Below are 20629 nucleotides of genomic sequence, written 5' to 3' on the forward strand. Positions count from 1 at the left end.
ACTCCCTTCAGCCTGGCTGAGACTGTCTCAGTGCTAAGCAATGGTATGAAGCTCTTCATATTCAGTCTTTCCTTCTGTTTTTCCTTTAACAGGCATCAGACCTGTGTCCCTTTCTGAAAGCTCTTTCCCTTTATTTCTGCTCCCTCTTTTCCCATCATGGGCTATTGACACACGACATCTCTTGAGCTTATCTAATACCATACTGGCATCAATGTGTTGAAGGACCTGAACTGGCCCAGGTGGTATGTTCACCACCCCAAGTGACAGTTACACCATACGCTGGTTATAACAGAGGGTGGTAGAGGTTGGGGTACTGAGGAGGGTGGGAATGGCATTGGCACTTAAATTCCTCAATTTGATATAATCAGGGTTATATTTTGGGCCCAGCATTTTATCTAAGAAACCAGAACAGTGTACTACCACATCTTAGGAGTATCCTTTTCTGTTCAAAATAGGACTCCCAAATTTGGCATGTGTTGTTCCAGTTTCTAGGACAAATAAGTCACTCGGAATACCGTGTTTGCATATTATGTCAGCAGGATGAGGTGTTTCACTGTAATATAAAAAAAATCAGTGGGCTGAGGAATGCATATGTGAACTGAGCTCAATCTGTTTCCTGTGTTTTTAAACGTATGTAGATGTGTGCAGTGAGGGGTTTGTCACTGCCTGGGAGCAAAACCTAGAATAGGAAAAATTAGTGCACCCATTAGGACAACAATCCAAAATCCATCCTTCCCTGGTAAAATCATGATAGCAGAGTTACAGCAGGATTGGCCCATTTCTTCTAAAAAACCTAAGGGAGATTCTGGTCTCCACAGTGGGGATCAGGTCATCCTGCGGCCCACAGTATCCCTGACCCTTAACACAGAGTCTCAAACATGGTAGATGTTCAGTAAATATTTGCTGAAGAAAGTGAAGAAGGTTATGTTCAGGATAGTTTAATTGTGAGTAAATGTCACTCTGTTCTAGTACTTTGCCTATTTTTGTACATGGAATAATGCATTAGTCATTGCCAGTCACAGACATATGTTTTTCTGTTATCTATGTCTTTGACCCCCAAACCCATCCTAGGTGGTGGAGTAATGTTGCTATAATGTGAAAGCTGTGTTGATTTATGCAGGACTGTTCTCAGGTTATTTTTTTAAGTGATTAGGGTGAGCTGTCTCATAATTAAAGAAATGCCTTAGCAACATATGATGTGCCTATGAAAAGATCTGAAAGTCTACAGAAGTGCCTTCCATTATTGCGCGCCGAGCCTGCACTCCACAGCGTGAGCTGCGGTGAAATGCTGGTGCAAGTGAAGGGGATTGGCTAATGTTTCCTCTCTCAGTAAAACAGAGGATTCACAGAACATGCTCCAGTCTGGGTAAGACTTGATTCTGATGAACATATTGCTATTAGAGGTGAACGACCTCCAAGAAGTACACCTCACAGGAAAATGTATAAGTGTTGGGGTTCAAGTTGCACAGAACTAACTCTAATTCTAAATGCCAATGCCAAGCATATTTTAGATGTTTTTGTTAGGACTGATATTGTTTTTGTTAGTTCTTTAGATACTGTAGGTTTTTGCATAATCTGCTCCCACCCTGTTTTTCCCCCAGAACCAATGTTATTTTCACCACGTAATTTGATAGAAAGCACATTTCTCTCCCCTCCACCCAGAAACACACATATGGGGTGATATCAGGACTGCTTATAGTTACAAGGAAAGCAATGTAGTAAGTTGGTTAGGAATCCAGCTCTAAACTCAAGTTGCTTTGAAGTTTCACCTTTGCCATTTCCAAGCTGAATATATTTGTGCTCAACCATTTAACATTCTATGCCTTTGTACCCAAACTGTTAAAAAAAAAGGATACTAATTGTGTCTGCCTCATTGTCTGTTGTGGGGTTACATGAGTTGATGTAGCAAAGTTCCAGGCACATATTAAGCAGCTCACTAAACTAATCAGTATTACAAAACAAAGCATCTTTTTCCCCAGCTAAGCTACACAGGAGAGAGTTCACCCTGCTATGTGGAGGTATGGATGATTTCGTAACTGGGACCTTAATATAGGAGTTCTCTTAAGGTTTGACATACAGTCACTTGTAGGAATTTTAGGAGCCAGTCCTCTTCGTTATTAGTGCGGAATTTGTATTCACTATTGCTACCGCTTGTTTTTTAAATTTCCTCTGGCCAGAGTCACTAGACTGTGACTTAAATTAAATTACAATTTTAAAACCGATTTCCTCCAGTTACTTGGGCTCTATACAGTAGAGTCATCATATACTTACTGATATTATTGGACATTTTCTCTTACATTTTTAAAAATAAATTGCAACCTATTATACCACTTACATGATATGTGAAATTGATACAGTATAATAGAAACAAGATGTAATATCAATAAAATGATCTATCATAAACACAACTAAAACTGCAAAACACATGTCCAAAATTAAGTGATATTGAATTAAGGTATACTTTTCTTTCTTTCCAGAAAAAGGCTGATGAAACCAAAGATTATTGCAAGGACAAAAGCCTCTTATTACCTCCAGCAGTGTCTGTATTCCTGGGAGTCTCCTGGAAAACTGGGCAGTGCTATGCAGGAGTTTGCCTGAAGAATATGATCTCTGGGTTGATGTGTCCTTTCTTAAATGGTTGGATTTCCAAAGTGGCCATTCATCATCTGAGGTTAAACAGGGCTCTCTCCATGCTGAGAATTTTAAAACCTGTTTCAAAGGAGTGAACCAGCTCTACTCTCACTGGGTCAGGCCTGATGATCAAGCTGAGTGACAGATTGGACAAAAAGATGTCAAAGGTTTTTCAATCCTATGAGATACTCATTAATAATAAAAGAAGGGTCCAACACCTGAAAACAAATGGCTGCATCCATTTTCCTTTCCTTCACTCATGGTGGAAGGGAAGTAACTATGAGAAAAATACCCACATTTGGAGAAAGGGACGACGTGGAGAGTGGAGCTGCCTGACTTCTAATAATAGTACACATGAATACAGTTATGAGAAGGGGGAAAAGTAAATTATGTATTGATCACCTATGTTGGGCTCAGAGACTGATATTTACTATTTCATTTACTAACCCCCACACCCAAGATGAACCCAAATAACCCTGTGAATTAGAAATCATCATTTTTATTTCACAGCTAAGGGAGGAGGATATGAGCATCTGAGCGATAAATAAGGTCTCTCAAAGTCTGTTTCTTTCCACTCCATCAGACCTTGCCTTAGGATCTTCCTTTTCCTGTCCCCCTTCTGCACCTCCCTGCTTGCTAACACTATTCCTAGTGTCAGAGTGCTTGGGCTGTACTCTCTTTTCCTAGGCAACTCACCTCTATCCCATACAAGTTGGAATTTTAAGGAAGTGTTTTGAGACCAGAAGCCACCAGAACAGAACAGTTGGTTCTCTAGAGGAGACCTCAGGGTACTTCTGCTTTGATAAATTCACTGTTCTCCTTCATCTAATAGCCTTCTAGGTCCAGAAACCTGATTTTAGGGAATAATGACAATGATTTTTTTCATGATGGAGTCATTTTAACTAAATTCATGAATGCTGATGTATAAAACCAGACTATCAATTGATTTCATTTACAATAAGTATACTGGCCAAGATCTCGAAACCATATCCTATGGCCTTGGTGGACATGTGTCTTAAGAAGCCATGTTACAATCACAAAAATTCCTGGTTATTACCGAGTCATTGGAACAGAAAAAATTAGTAATTCTAATGAGGTTCCTCATGAATTAGGAAGACATTCCAAATCCAAAATATGTACATGATACATTGATGAATCAAGTCAAGTTCTTGGGCAGTGCTTGGGTGGGCTGCTTCAGGGCTGTTTATTTCTCTTCATTTTTACCTTATCCGATAAGTGCTTAGGTTTCTGACAAGTCACCTTCCAACTGACTCATAACTCAAATTTTGGTGATTCCAGGGAGAACAACTAGAACTTAATGTGACTTTACATGTGTCTTAATCCATTCTGCATTGATTTTTTTCTTTTAGTTAAACTTTCAGGTGGCAATCTTATTTCTGTTATTTGGACATAAATTTTGGGTTTGATAGAGAAAATCCCTTTGTATTTCCAAAGCCATAGGTACCGGGTTACTTTCAACAGAAAATGGAATTTATGCCTTTTGAACAGAGATATGTGAAGGATCACATTCTTAGAAATGAAATCCAATTAATATTTAGTGTAGTTTCAATAATGAGGTGCTATGGTACATTTCGTTTCAAGAATTTTGTCTGTTATGATAAGAACTCTTACATATGGAGATGCCTATTTTCAAGACATATTTTAAGGGAATAAAATAAGTCAATGACTGCCTCCAGAATAAGATTCAGAAAGCCTTGTAGGCCTCAAATATTTCTTCTCACCATCTGTCTGTTAGTCAACTTTTGAGACTAATTTCTTTGAGTCTTAAAATCTTTCCCATTAAAAAAATTGCTTCTTAAAATGAAGATGTACCTGAGATATATAATGTATTACACCAGTGCTTATCAAATGGATATCATTAAACAAGATGCAGGTATAATTTTAATGTCTGGAAGTTTGTCATAATAATATAATTTTAATAATGTAATAATAATAAGTGCATATCCTGGGTTACCTGAATAACTACTTTATAAATGCCTACCGCTTTCTAATTTAATTTTTAAATTTGTGTTTCTGTGCCTTTTTGGTACTATTTTTTTATTTTTATTTTTTAGATTTTATTTATTTATCTTTATAGGGGAAGGAAAGGAGAGAGGGAGAGAGAGAAACATCAATGTATGGTTGCCTTTCGTGCGTCCCCTGCTGGGGACTGGCCTGCAGGGAACCTGCCTGCAACCCAGGAATGTGCCCTGACTGGGAATCGAACCATGATTATCTGGTTCGCAGGTCCGTGCTCAATCCACTGAGCTACATCAGCCAGGGCGGTACTAACTATTTTGACTTTAATTGTCACTGACTCATTAATAATGGGATTTTTAAAAAAGGTGAATGCTGTTATCTTACTCTACAAATCGGGGTTCATAAAAATTTAAAGTGCAAAAAAAGGTGAAGAATTGAATTCTAGCAAAAGGTAGTGGAAACATATTGTGCTTGGTTAATTATTTTCTGGATGACTATTGATTTGAGGCAAATGAATGTTTAAATCCTTCCCATAGGCTGGTCAGTGAAATAAAGCTTTTTTTTACATAAATTATTTCCTGAACTTGAATTAAAGATCATTTTTGTCTATTAACTTGTGCCTTACAGGAAAATATTAAATGGCTTTGATTCCCACTAGTGAAAAATAGGATGCATCCCCCTGTTGCAAAAGATTAAAATTGTTTGGAGTAATTTTTAAATAACAGATTCATATTGTAGATTGCTTTTTCTTTTAGGAGTTTGTGGTTACCTACAGACTGGGTTTAGAGGATTCTAAGATATTGATTTCAGCATTTCAAGCTACATAGTTCCAAGAAATTTGTGTATCTTTCTCCTTAATGGATATACTCCACTGAGTATAAACTAGCCTCCTGAGTTTAGGATGTTATTTGAATTTCTGGAAAAAATAGCTAAAGGGTCTGAGGATTTGACTCCTTACCTTCAATAGTCCCATTAGTTAATATAATGCATTTGTTATTGGAAACCTGAAATGTTTGTTTGATGAGGGTTCCATGTGAATGGAGCCAAAGTTCTGGTTGAAATAGCTGCACTGTGGATCCATCTTTGTTTTCTCTTCCCACTGTGGTTCAGTAGGCAACTCACAGCACAGGTTTCGGAGAAATTTTTCCTGTGAAAACTGTGGTGGTATTCCAGTACTTGCCACACAATGCAAATGTTTTTTTACCTCCTCCCTTTAAATTTTCTATTTATTCCTTTGATTTTCTTTTCCTTTGTTCTGATTCTAAAACCTTATATTAATTTTTTTACATTCCCCCCCCCTTTTTTTCTTCATGTCTTGGGAAAGTAAGGCATGAGGGGAAGGAATTTTCATTGACACTGGTGTTTAGGCAGATGACAGTTCATTAATCCACATACCTTAAAAAGTAGGTAAATGGTGGCACTGAGTATATAAATAACAGCCTAAGACAACTGATAAATGATAGAGCCGATTTTGAACTTATGTGCTAAGCAGAAGTATTTCATACTTAGAATATCATTTATCTTGCCATATAATGTCTCTTTAGGTATAATATAGATATCACCTACCCGTCCATCTGTATGTCTGTGTTGGCACTAAGAAATAATTTTTTAAATTTTTTTCCAGGACTTCTTCACCCACACCAAGAAAAGCAGATTATCTAAGGAAAATAATCAGGTCCCAAATATTTTTGAATAAAAAACATTTTGAAAGCTCACCATTAGAATATATCTATTCTGTTTTGTTCCTAGGAATGCAAAAATGTGCAATATTCATGGCCACAAGATACAATCAAAGCACCTAAATCTAATTCACTTTCCTTTTTCCTCAAATGCTTGGAATTTAGAGCTGAAAGATGTACAGGCATTTGTGAATGCGCTCAGTACAAAGAGTCTGTGGTTCTTGCCATCAGAATTCATATTTTTCAAGAACAGAATTAAAGTGATCACTTCAGAAAAAAAAGGTAATGACAGGTATAAAAATTAACTTAGTCATAAGGATTACAAACCAAGTGTGTATTTCTTTAGAGGTAATCAATCATTGCATGTGCTGGAGATCTATAGGACTGGCCTCAGAACTCACTACTGGGACTCTGTCCTTTCCTCCACAAATTGCTCAGTTCCACCAAAGCAAAGACACCATTCCCCACCGAGGACTAAATAAATGACAAGCTTGAAGTAGTGAAGAATAAATTCATTTTCTGAGTTACTTGAGTAAAGAGCTGTCTGAACAAAAATCACACATTTCTTCCCACGTAAAGGAAACGTACTACTTTATACAAAATCATCCTTATTTGAAAAGAAGCTTGGGAAATTTGTTATAAAAGGAAGAGTATTTGGGATGTTAGTTCTACCACACGCACAAAAAAATGGAGAAGAGTATTAGGAATAAGGGGTGTTTGGGCCTGCACAACCCCTAAACATTTACTTGCTATTTCAATCCACGTATTGTTCATACCTATAAACATTTTCTAGTAACCAGGGAGCTACTTATTTATGTACATTATTTTCACTGCATGTCTGTAAGAATGCAAAATGTAAACATTGATGCACATAATCACATATGCATGTTAAGTAACACTTCCTGCCCCAGTGTGACTCAGATCTTAAAAAATAGCAAAATTGCTGTTAATGGCTTATTTGCTGAAAGTGGGTATTTTAATTATTCTAGATAGTTTGAATTCATGAATAACTTATTAGTCACTCATATTCTGTTTTTCCCTGTTTATAATCCTGGTGAACTTCTAATATTTGAATTACAGTCTTCAACGTTTCTTTATTTAAATTCTTACCAGGGAGTTCTGGAAAATGATTTGGTCAGCCAGAGTAGATATAGTTGTTACAGCTCGTCATAAGATTGTATAATCCATTTGTTAAGGGGGAAAACGCCCCAAGAAATATAATACACCATACTGGAAACAAGGAGATTTTTTCCAATGTAGATGACATGAAAAGATACTGAATTATAGGAAAATTTTATATACACATATTTTTCATATTTCTTTGTGTCTGAGCTTTAAAGGAAAGAACATTGACTAAGAATTGTGAGAGTTGGGTTTAGCTTTTAACTTCTGTAAACTGAGTTTCCTTGATTACATTTCTTTACCCTGCTACAGTTTCCAGATCACTGCCACTGAATTCCCCCTGTCTCCCTTGTCACCACCCCCTGGCTTGCTCTCCCAGTCCCATGGAGCATAAATCAGTCCCAGTCAGGTATAGGTGCTCAGAGTTGGGCACTTTCAGTCACATCACCTTTTATGGCCATTTATTCAGTGTTCACCAGCTGGGCCCCTTCTGATGACAAACTGGAAACATTCAGCCAACATTACCTTTGAAATAAGGAAGATGAAGTAGCAAAGACCTTGGATACCCAATACAAAGAACAAAACATCTTTCAGATTTGTACTTGTAAAATAATGGAAACTCTAATAAAGACAGAGAGAAAAGACCTTTCTTTACAATAAAAAATTTAATTGGTTCCATCAGCAACTCCAGCACAATTTTCCTAAAAGGGAAGCACAATAAATCTACTGAGAGGTGCATGAGGTGTAGGGGGTCACTGAGGGGGCCCCCAAAGTCACTAGCTGCACCCCACATACCCAGCAGCCCCTTGGAGAATGAGGGCTGGGCTGATAAAATGTGAAGAGGGAGAAAAGAGATGCAGGGTGAAGAAATACAGGCTCAGGCCCACATCTTTGCCTACAGGAAGGAAAAGGGAGGACACGAGACTCTCCCTGCACAGAAGGGCTGCAACTACACATTCAAGTTTTCCACCTCATTATGTAGATGGAAACAGATGAGCCTCTTTCCAAGTGTCCCGTTTAAGGATCCCCTCCCAAGTGGTCTTCCATCATGTCTGTTCCATCTTTCCCATTTTGTATTCCAAGTTCTGCCGTTCAAATGCAAGTTCTGAAGCCTAGGTTCTTTCTTCCGGGTTCCTCATTCTGGGTTCTTGATACTGTTCCATTCTGTTTCTTGTCCCCCAGAACCTACCCAGCTTCCTTTTCCTAGCCTTTCCTCTTTCCTTTACTTCCTGTAGCAGCTCTAGGCTTTTTCCCAGCAGGAGGGGCTTAACTCAGACTCTAGCCAGCAGATGGCCCAGGGGAGACCAGGGAATCCCTGAGAGCCTGGTCGAGTTTGATGTCTTCCCTTCCCATCCCACCTCTAACTACTAGACAATACCTTTTGTGCAACTGAAGCTAAACGGAGCTTTTCCATGGTGATAGCTGGGGTCTGGTGGCCTTGAGATGAGGGATCTCAGGGGGTAGACACAAAAGGTTGCTGTTCTTCATTCAGAGAACTTGAAGACTGCTTCTAGCACAGGGGAAGGAGTGGGCAGGGAAGGCGGAGAGACTCAGGTGGAGCTCCAAGTCCTCAGAACCCTGTTGTCTTTCAGCTCCCCACTGTCTGAGCTGAGCACTAGCCCCCAGAGTCCTCCCAGATCTGAGAACAAAGACGGCAGGGCTGGGAGGTCCCCTGTCAGAGGCTGCCCTGGGGGAAAGCGGAGTAAAGTGGAGGCAGCAGCAACATCACTGGAGAGGTGACATGCTCAAAGAGACCAGGATCGGAGACTCCATGCATCTCACCAGGGAGACTATATCGTAGACATTTTTGTCCCAACCCCTTTTCCTCCAAGTAGCATTTCTACCCTCTTCCCAAGACTGTTGGTCTTTATAGGCCCAGAGATAGTGCACAACGTAGGGATCTCCCATCTATGAGGAGAAGCCTCCCACTCCCTCCTAGTCCTCCTGCCACTGCTTGGTGTCCCGAGCCCAGTTAGACAAATGTTTTAGAACCACCCTACACTAATAAAACACAGCTTTAAAAGGAAAAACAATCTTTCCCAATATTTAATAGTCATATGAATTATTTCCATTGGCTGAAGAGCTAAGTGCTAATGTGCCCTTGCTCCAGTCTGGCCCCTAAATTATTTCAGAATGAGTGGTGGACTGAGCCTCCCTGAGGCTGCAAAGCAGCAGGTGGCCTTCGGCTGTAGCCTGGGCGGTTATGAATGGCTCAGCTGCTCCCTGTGGGCTGCCCTTCTGTCTTGCTGAGAGTCGGACCACAGTGATTGAATGCTCTGCCAGCAAGACTTTTATATTTTTATTATTAATATATATTTTAATTTTATTGGTTTTATTTTTATAATGCTTCATGTACTATCAAGACTGTTTTGGCTATAAATAGTGCAGATTCAAATCAACTAGTTTAAGCAAAAGAAAAATGGCAATTCATACAAGTTTGGAGTCTAGAGGTAGTTCTAACTCTTAAACATGATTGGATACAGAGGCCCAAAAGTTTCCTTCCTTCCTTCCTTCCTTCCTTCCTTCCTTCCTTCCTTCCTTCCTTCCTTCCTTCCTTCCTTCCTTCTATAAGCAAGATTTTCATTGATAAAATATTGCAAACCGACAAGAGACTATATATATTTCATAACAAAGAAATCTTGGTCTCTAACTTCAAGTCAAGTAATAGGACAGGTACTATGGTTTATGAAATCCTTTAATAGAAAAAAAGAATTTAGAAGGAAGATGTGAAAGGTCACCCCTCTAGTGTTTCCTTTCATGCTCAGAGATAGCTCACAGCATTTTAAAGCAAGAATGGCAGGATAGCTCAAGGATATCACTACCCACTCCAAATGAAACCAAGTCTGTAACTACTAAAGCATCCATGCACAGTGTCAGGGTACAGAAAAAGATTGGCAGGGATAGTTTTATACCATTAGTTAATCTGTGTATGGCAAAAGCAGCTGCAGAGGGAAGAGGACTTGAGGAGAGGTCTTGAGGAGAAATGAAGATGGATTTTTGCTTTATGTAGTTTATATTTTTGAACAATGTTCTGTTGAAAGAAACATGCTACCTTTGTTTTCTAAAAAAATATTTTCTGAAGACAAAGATATTTTTGAGCAGTGGGTAAATACCAGCCTGCATAGGCTTCTCTCACCTTAGCAATAATGTAACTTTACCAACTTTGCAATAACTAATATTTTTAAAGGCATTAAAATCTTTAGTATACACTTTAATTGTCCTATACAATTAGCAGGGCTAGGCAAATTATTGACCAAATGGAGGAAATCATATTTAGGGGACAGCAGAAGGTCCCTAACTAACCTACCAGTGGTCATTGTCATCATCATCATCATTATCATCATCGTCAACATCATCAAGCAGCAGTTTCTAAGCAGTCCATCTGCGCATGGCGTGGCACAGCACTCCACAAGGTTAATGAGGCAAGTGTCAAGGATGCCATTTCCATGTTCCCCTTCATCCCAGGGAATCAACATCGACAGGAACATACACATACCACTGTGAAAACACTACCTACAAAATATCATCTTTAGAGATGATATTGGTCATTTTTTAGTTGAGGAAACAGAAGTGTCACACAAGAGATTCTTTTACATGTTCCTTCTTTAAGCAGGACTTGATCATGTAGTTGTTTGAGAAAATGTTTTGCAATACAGTGATTCTGTCTTTGAGAAACACAGCTCTCTCCGAAGTACTGGCAGAACAGCTATTTGCAAATAGCAAAAGCATAATAGCTCTTACTAAACACTTACACTTTTTTTCAGCTGATCAGGATAGGACTTGTTGTTCTAGTTATTTACTAGAGTACTTCTCTTTTTACCTAAGGATAAGTACTCTTTTTTTTTCTCCATTGATTTTTTTTTTTACTATTGACATGATATGAACTTCAGGAGCATCAAATAATACAAATCTTTATTTCTGTTGTTGACCTAACAATTATCTCTATACCTCAATTCATCTGGAGGTTGATCTTATTCTATCTTCATATTTTGCAAAAAATCAAACACAAATAAAACTTAAATTTTTATAAAAAACATCCTTTTTGCTATTGTTCATGGGCACCAATAAAATCTCCTTGAAAAGGATATAAGTTGATCCTTCGGAAAATCACTACTAAGAAGACTCTCTTGCTGAGATTCTTTTTAGAAGGCAAGGTAGAAATCGATGCAATGCCTGTGAGAGCTTGTATTCAACACATACAATGGAGGGAAAAGGCTTAGGATTTCAGAACCACTTTTACTTTATTTTAAAATTTTAGAGATATTTTAGGTTTACAGCAAAACTCAGAGGAATGTGCACAGATTTCTCATATAGTTTCTTACCTCCATAGATGCGTAGCCCCCATTATCAACATCTCCAACCAGAGCTGTATATTTTGTTATAATTGATGAGTTTATGTTGATACATCTTAATTACCCGAAGCCCATAGTTCACCTCAGGATTTATTTCTGGCATTGTATAATCCATAGGTTTAGAGAAATATAGAAAGGCATATATCTACCATTACAGAATTACACAGAGTATTTTCACTGCCTTAAAAATCTTCTGCGCTCTCCTTATTTATTCCTCTCCTCCATTATTCCTGATCTTTATACTGTCTTCATAACTTTTCCTTTTTCAGAATATCATATAATTGAAATCACCCTGAAATCATATTGGCTTTTTTTTCACTGAATGGTATGCATTAGGTTCCCTCCTGTATTTTTATGAGTGGACAGCTCATTTACTTTTGATGTTGAATAATATTCCATTGTCTGGATATACCAAAGTTTATTTATCCACTTTTTACTTATCAAGGGATATCTTGATTGCTTTTAGAAAGTTATGAATAAAGCTACCATCAACATGTGTTTGCAGATTTATGTGTGGATGTGAGTTTTTGACTCCTGTGGGACAATACCCAGGGAGTGACCACTCTCACTTTTGAAAAGGAAGGCAGTGAGTGGAACTGTGGTGCTCTGCTCCTCCTGGGTGATGCTCACAGCTGGTTCGTCTCTACAAGAAGCCTTTTTCTCATTGAGATCATGTTTTCTTTAGCAGAAAGACTAATGAAAAATAAGGTTTCACAGTTTCCATTGTATGAAGTAGACTGTAATTACTAAGAGACCGAGGAGTATTTCAAAATTTTAAGCATAATCTAACGTTAGTGGTTCTCAATATATGTGTGTCAGTGACAATGATGTGATATTAATTAGCTTGACAAAAACTCTTCCCCTGGAACTATTATTGAGAGGTAGCTTTGGTTGTCATAGGAATACCATTGAGTTTCTAGGGGGCTTCCTGAGTCTGTGGCAGGATGTGTTAGATCTGACTGTGTTTTACTGATCCATTCTTTTAAATTAAAATCAAGTGAAATATGCTGTGTGGTAATTCAGATTGATTATATACATATCCCTTAGCTTAGAAAAGGATGCAACAAAGAATAAAAGCAACTCTTGTTCAGCTACACTTAAAACCCTTGGTGAATTTCTTACAGCTCAATGTAAGTATCATTGAAGAGATCCCTAGTCAGTCATCCAGCAATTCTCCCATACGAAGACTCACAAGGGACTTCAGATCATTTTTCAGACTAGGGACAGTCAAATGGATGTAGGCCCGAAGAAAATGTAGCTGTATAAGGAATCTAAAAGCAGTGGAATTTTTCCATTAGCAATACAGAAGAGAAAACCATTACCATTCTGCCATTTCAGCAGTATGACATAAAACAATGCTCTGATAAAGATAAAAACAAATCTATAAATCTAGCCTATGCTTGAGGAGAACATATTCACAGTGCCATTAAATGTGACTTCAAATCACATGCAGACAACCCAAAGACCTTGTCAGTGATGTTCACCTGAATGTAATGGTACCACTCAGAAAGTTGGCTTCACAACAACAGTTCTCCCTATTTCCTTGATTCATTTTATTCACTCGGCTTATAAATCTCACTTAATATCTAAACAGCAGCAACAGCATTCAGGGTTTTGGCTAGTCCATCAGCATTGGCAAAATATAGTGAAGTTAAAACAAAATGCATCTATTTAGCATTTATTTTGTGCCCCAGATTGTGCTAAGCATTTTTGGAAAAATGAAAGCTATAACAAAAACAGAGATCTAATTAAATTATTTTAGAGGTGATGTGTGTGCATGACGGTAATAGTAAACCACCTAAGACAATTCAGGGGCAAATTTAAAATTTTCTGAAGAGAATGTGAAGTGTGAAAGAAATTCACAAAAGAGGGATTCCAGTGAGTTACAGTACCCGGGTTTTATTAACAAACTAGGTCATGAGTTATGCATTAAAAAGGAGCTCTCTTGGGAATGGTGTTAAGGAAAGATATTTTGATTTATCCTGGTCGCGTTAGCTACATATGTAATATGAATGAGAGCTGCCTGTGCAAACATCAACAGAGAGAATGAAAAACACTACAAGGGCGCTCCATGAAAGGTAAATACGGTATTGGGTACTTTAAAATGTGGAAAGAGGACAGCTCTTATGTTAAGTTATAATTTTATAAATCTTAGCAAATATTGTCGGTGAGAAAAAATAGTCTGAAAAAGAGGGAATTCAAGCATTAGCCTCAGGATAGATAGTCATAGGTATTCATGGATGAATACATACGTGTGTGATTCTCATGTATGAAGCATAACAGATGTTTTAAAATTCATTTAAAATCTTATCAAGTAATTAACATACAGCAAAATACTATAATGAAATTCAAATTCAAACTATTTGGCACAACCTCTGAGAGGAGCTATCTCTTCTAGCGGGTGTCAGTCTTCACACTTCCCTTCAAACCTCACAGAAAACACACCATTCATTAACCCTTCTTCTTCTCTTATCTTGAATTTCTTACTGTTTACTGGGTCCTTCCAAACAGATTTTAGATAAAATCAAGATTCTCTCGTGTTTAAAAGAAGATGAACAACAAATGATCTCAAATACACAAATATTATACATACACTTTGCTAAACTAAATTTTAATTATTTGTCAGGCATCATCTTCAGTATGACTTGCTTTGAAAATAGTTTCTGAAAAACTAAGTGTGATCAGTGTATAGTTGTGTAAAACATCTTGCTTACCCTTTGATGCACTGAACACAAATATTATACATTGGCAGTTTGTGATTTGCCAGTTGATTGCTTTCCGGGCTGGGCAGTAATGTGTCATTAGCTGTTCAAGTCCACAGCACTGGCCTCTGAGTGCCCAGACAGTGACTGGCACGCGGTAGCCCACAGCTGATTTTTGTTACATGCCTGAACAGCTGTAGGGCCCCATCTTTCTAACAGAGAAATCGCTGCCTGTAACTCTGAACCCTCACAGATGCACAGGATGGAGGGAAGACTTAGGTATCCTCTACATGTCCCCAAACCTTCTCTCTCATCCTTTCTCCGCTTTTGCTCCTGTTGTTTGGATCCTGGATTTTGTACATCCAGACTGAAAAAAAGGGATAATGAAGAATGTTCCAGGGCTCTGACTCAACTTTATTGTAATACAGACTTTAAAGGGCTTTCCTTATCTTGTTACCTGTACATATATTTATAGTTTTTCCAACTTACATTAATCCATTCCAGTGATAGAACATAAGCAATACAAATATTACCTGAATGATCATTATTCAATGTATTTAGATTACTGTATGATACCTTCTGTACCCCTGGGCTTTTAATAATGGCTAGATCTATATGATAGAATAATCTAATGGGGTATAAATAATTTAGCCATTTCAGTTCTTCCATCATCATGAACTATTGTACCTATGGGTTAGTTGTAGGTCAAGTTATTTACACAGACTCTCCAGAAGGTGGGACTTGACTCACAGACAACCTACCTACATCAGTTAGACACAGGGGACACTGGGCAAATATCTCAAGTGGACATGGGCTGCACCATCAATAAGGGAGAACAATCTGTTGAAATTTCCCAGATTCCATTTCCAGGCAACTATCCTGCAATCACTGGGGCAGCCAAAATGAATATTGTTGACTCTCTTTTTAAAAGGCATTGTGATGCATGGTTAAAATAGAAAGTAAACTTCAGCTCAGTTAAGATAATTTCAAAAGCCTTATACAGAAATTTAAAATAATATAATTTTCATTGATATTAACAAGAACTAAAATTTAGAGTTTTATTTCAATACGGAAAGGATGCTCAGATTACTGAGGATAAAAACACACGATTATAGTTCTAGTAGTCATTCTTTCGTACTTTATGAACACACAAAGGGGAAAATGGAGCTTGGGATTCTACCTAAATGAGGATAGTAATAGGGCCATTTAATAATGTCACTTAAATTTTAAAAAGCAAATTTGATATACTCATGTGCCAGCGTGTCTCTGTGTGTCTTGTTTCTGGTATCTTCTGATGTGCAGTGTCTGGTCAATGATGTCAAGTGACTTGTTCCATGTGGCTCTGGTCTGTAGATTAACATGAAATAAAATATTTATAATGAGCTCATATTCCTATTTATTTGGCTTTAAAAGCTATTTAAGAAATCCACCTCAAATCTCTGCATTACTCCATTACTTTTAACAGGTTGTAATGGCCTCATTTGCCTTCCAAACAATTAAAAAATGATCTGCTCTAAACTGCGGTATGTTATCTTCCTCTGCTTTGATCACAGGCTGCTTTTTCCAAATTCAAATCACCCCACTTATTAATTAAATTAGGATTTGTTACCCACTTTATAGGAATTACCAAAAGTGCTTTTGAGAATACATTTGCCCCTACAAATTAAAGTAAATGATAAAAATGTATGAGATTTCTTTCCTTTCCTAAAGAAGTTAAAGTCAAGAAGATGCTCAGTCACTCAAGGCATTTAGAATATACTTTCATCTGAAGATCAAAATTAATGTAAGACATGACTTTAATATCCCTTTTTGTGGCCCAAGAATGGGGACTCATCAGTTTGTGTAGCAATGCATTCTTCGTGCATAAAACTGGGCACAGAAATTAGGGACATGCAAAAGGTGGCAGTCTCATATATATAAGGTTTGACCAAAACATCAAAGAGAGTGGTGTGGATGATGAAGCTACAGTGGTTCTGAGAAGAGTCTGATGGAGACAAGAAAAAATGTCATAGAGACTGAAGGTCTCGGACTAGGCTCCAAAGGATTAAGAATTGAGTATAAAAGGGGAGAATGGTTAAATAATCCAGGCTACAGCACATAACCAAAATATTAGAGGTTGGGAAATGTATGAGGAATAGTAGAGAGAATAATGTAATTAGAGAAGAGGCTAGGAACACTTACTTTTTGAAACCAACTCCTATCAGTTTTTATTTGTGTGAGCTTAGACAATTGAATTAATTTTGTTAATCTCAAATTTTGCATATGCAAGTGGGGGTAGTAAAGCTACAGAGTTATATGTGTGGTCAGAAACAATGCTTATTAACAGGTTTTCAAAATGCCATGGTGCAGAATGAATTTTGGTTGTTCTACTTTATTTTTCATAGAAAAATAAACAGATAAGTGGAAGTGGAATACATTTAAGTTGGGTTTCGGAAGAACTAAGTGGCACACAAGAAACATTCTAATTTTATCACGTAGGCCATGGGTAGATTTTGAAAGTTTTGAGGTGGGGTACTGAGTTGATAAAAAAGAATGTATTTTAAATGAATGCACCTGGTAATCATGTGTGAGATTTATTACTAGTGTGTACAAATGAATCAGAAAAAGTAGGTTAAAAATTCATATGATAATCCAAATTAAGATGCTTGGAGTTGCCTTTTTTAGATCTAATGCAGCAATAAAGAAAATAGTTTGGTTTGGTTATGACTCCTAATTGATAGGTTCTGATGAATCTCTTTTATAATAATACCTCAATCAAGATAAGGTTTATATAAGTCACTCTAAAATTGAGAGTATCAGTTTGGGTCCTTAACTGCAAACAATAAAATCAGGCTCCTATTTTAGGAAGAAATTTAGGAAGGATGTAAGATAATTCACAGATTCTCTAACAGGTTCAGAAAACTTCCTGTGGAAGTTTCCTCCCAAGAAATGATGCCATGAATTGTACCATAGATCCCTTCCGGCAGAGATACCACTGACACCCTGGGTGGGCGCTATACATAATGCCAGGATCTTAACACTTCTTCCTTTGGAAACAAGGGGCATCTGCCTATCCTTCCCACGTTAGATTGCTCAGAATCCCTTATTCTTTTGTCACTAGGCTGTTAATGATCTTAAGTGTCATGCAGGAGAATCTGAGAATTTGGCTTTAAAGGTGGTAGGAAAAGGTTCTTAACATAGCAGATTCCCCAAATCTAGTATTTTTATAAGCTGAATTATGTCATCTCAATATTCATATGTTAAAGTCTTGACCCTCAGTACCTCAGAATGTGGCTGTTTTTGAAGAAAGGGCCTTTAAAGAGATCATGAAATCACTGGGAATGAACCCTAATCCAACACGACTAGTGTCCTTATAAGAACTGAAGATTAGGATACAGCCGTGAACAGAGGGAAGACCATGCGATGACACGGGGATGACGACTATCTACAGGCCAAGGAGAGAAGAGTCAAAAGAAACCAATCCTGCCGACACCTTGATCTCAGACTTCCGACCTCCACAGTTGTGAGAAAACGCATTTCTGCTGTACAAGGCACCTAGTCTGGAGGACTTTTTTCTGGCAGCCCCACCAAGCTAATACTGGAGTTCACTGGTGCAGGATAGTGCAAAAAAACAAAGACGTGTGGCAAATGTACACTGTGTTTAGGGAAAAGGGAATTTCCCAGGTGGGAAACAAATAAAATGTAAGGAACATTGATGAAAGCTGAGGAAGGATGTCTTGGCTTGTTGCCTGCAGAAGGCAGGGAGTCTGAAGACCGTAGCACACAGTGCTGGTTTGGACTGAGAAATCTGAATTTAATCAGGACGTTTTGAGTTTGAGGGGATAGTGAAATCTGAGTGAACATATCCAATAAGCAGATAGAAATGCAGATTTAGAACTTTGAACAGAATTCAAGCTTGGTATGTGAATATGGGATCCCTCATGGAAATGTGGTCACTAAAGGCTAGAGGCAGAGTCCTTTTTGAGTACGTCTAGACAAAATAAGAGAGCTTTTTAAAGCACTGAAACAATGCCAAACATAGAGGGATGAAGAAAAATAAAAGCTAAAATATCAGAGGAGTACCATGAGTGCCAGTGAATTCCTGTCACACCTCAGTTGTGTACAACTGTGTGTCAATAGTGTGTCTGAAAGAGTGAGTCCAGAGTGACAAAGGGCTGCAGACCTGGGTAAAGGGACTATAATGTCGGCAAAGCAGGAAGTAATTCAGGAGAAAGTATGGTAAGGGTAATAGTGTTTTAAAATATTTTCTTTATTTATTTTTCGAGAGAGGGGAAGGGAAGGAGAAAGAGTGGGAGAGAAACATCAATGTGTGGTTGCCTCTCATGCATCCCCTGCTGGGAACTGGCCCGCAACCCAGGCATGTGCCCCGACTAGGAATCGAACTGCGATACTCTGGTTCACAGGCCCGCGCTCAATCCACTGAGCTACGCCAGCCAGGGCTGGTAAGGGTAATAGTGTTTTAATATAAACAAAGGTGGTTCGCTGGGAGAAGGGGCATTATGGCAGGAATTTTGGTGGCAGGGGCTCATTGTGTGTGTTTCTGAAATAAATGATGAATATGGCGGGAAGCAGGGTAGACCAGCTCCACCTTGCTGCATTTGCTTTCCCATAAGCACTACAGACAGGTAAACACTGGTGCCATGACACAGAACAAATGCAGCTGCTGGGATGTCAGGGATGATAGAGGCGAGAACCCAATTCAGACATTAGAAAGTGGCATCTAAACTGAGTTCAAAACAAGGAAAAGAAGATAGTAGGCCAAGAACTTGTGGGGAGATGGACATGTTTCAAAGTTTGGACTTGAGCCTGTGAGTATTGATACTTTTAAGTAGGGAGTGACATAATCAGATTTAGGTCTCAGAAGGGATAAGCATGGAGGCTGATCGTTTAATTAAAGGACTCTTGAATATCTCACAGCAGTGTATGGCAGTGAAATGTGATGGTAGCTATAGAAGGAAATCAGTAAATTCCGAATGCATATAGAAAGTACAATGAACAGAATTTGATTAATTGGATATGGAAAGTAAAGGAAAAAGAGTCATCCAAATTTTACATCTTGTGCACAGGATTGGATGGTGATATCATTTGTTGAGCTAAGGAGCATAAGAGGAGACAAGTGGAAATGAAGGGGAAATGAGTAAATTTGTGGACTAGATTAATTTAGATGTAGAAACCAAGTTCTCAATTAATGATCAAGTGAAAAACACAGGCTAGAAAGAGAGGCTAGGAAGTGACCATATGCTATTGTTATTACTACTAACATGACAAACAACAGTACTTACAGAATATGATGATCTGAAAATTGCAGAAAGGATACTATTTCAAGAGAGCAAAGGCAGTGATTAGTGATGAATCCTGCTGTAAGGTCATATAAGATGAGGACCGAGAAGCCTTTAGTAAATTTTTCAAAAGAAAACCATATGTAAGTGTTTTAGAAGTGGTGAGGGGAGAAGTAAGGGTGAATGAAATGTGTTGATGAGTAAATATTCAGTGACTGAAGTAAAACAGAAATATAAAAAACATTTCAAAGTGTTTGGCTTCCTAGGAGAAGAAAGAGATAAGGCAGAAGCGGGAGGTTGCTGGGTGAAGGGACAGGGAGCAGTTTTCTAAATTGCAGAAGTCTGCACATGTTGAGGGACTGGCAGGAGGAGACAGTGGAGAGGAGGAAGTTGACTATAATGGAGAAAGAAACTATAAGCAACCAAGCCAGGGGCTAAGACAGCAAAGGGTTATGAAATGTAGGTCATGAGTGGAAAGATGCGCATTATATCAACATGCAGTATGTACTGAATCATAAGAAGAAAAAGGTGGATATAAGTGTCTGTTTGGAGGTTGGGAATTTTTTTAGAGTATATTTTGTTGATTATACTATTACAGTTATTCCAAATTTCTCCCTTTTATCCCCTGCCACCTTGCACCTTAAACTCCCTCCAGCTTCCCCTACTCCTTAGTTCATGTCTGTGGGTCATTCATATAAGTTCTTTGGCTCCCCCATACTATTCTTAACCTCTCCCTGTCTATTTTGTGCCTACCAATTATGTTGCTTATTCCCTGTGCTTTTTCCCTTATTCTCCCCCTTTCCCCTTCCCCGCTGATAACCCTCCATGTGACTCTGTTTCTGTGATCTTGTTCCTGTTCTAGTTGTTTGCTTAGTTTGTTTTTT

The sequence above is a fragment of the Artibeus jamaicensis genome, unplaced genomic scaffold, assembly GCF_021234435.1.
Source record: "Artibeus jamaicensis isolate MK-2021 breed Jamaican fruit bat unplaced genomic scaffold, CSHL_Jam_final scaffold_369, whole genome shotgun sequence".
Taxonomy (NCBI): domain Eukaryota; kingdom Metazoa; phylum Chordata; class Mammalia; order Chiroptera; family Phyllostomidae; genus Artibeus; species Artibeus jamaicensis.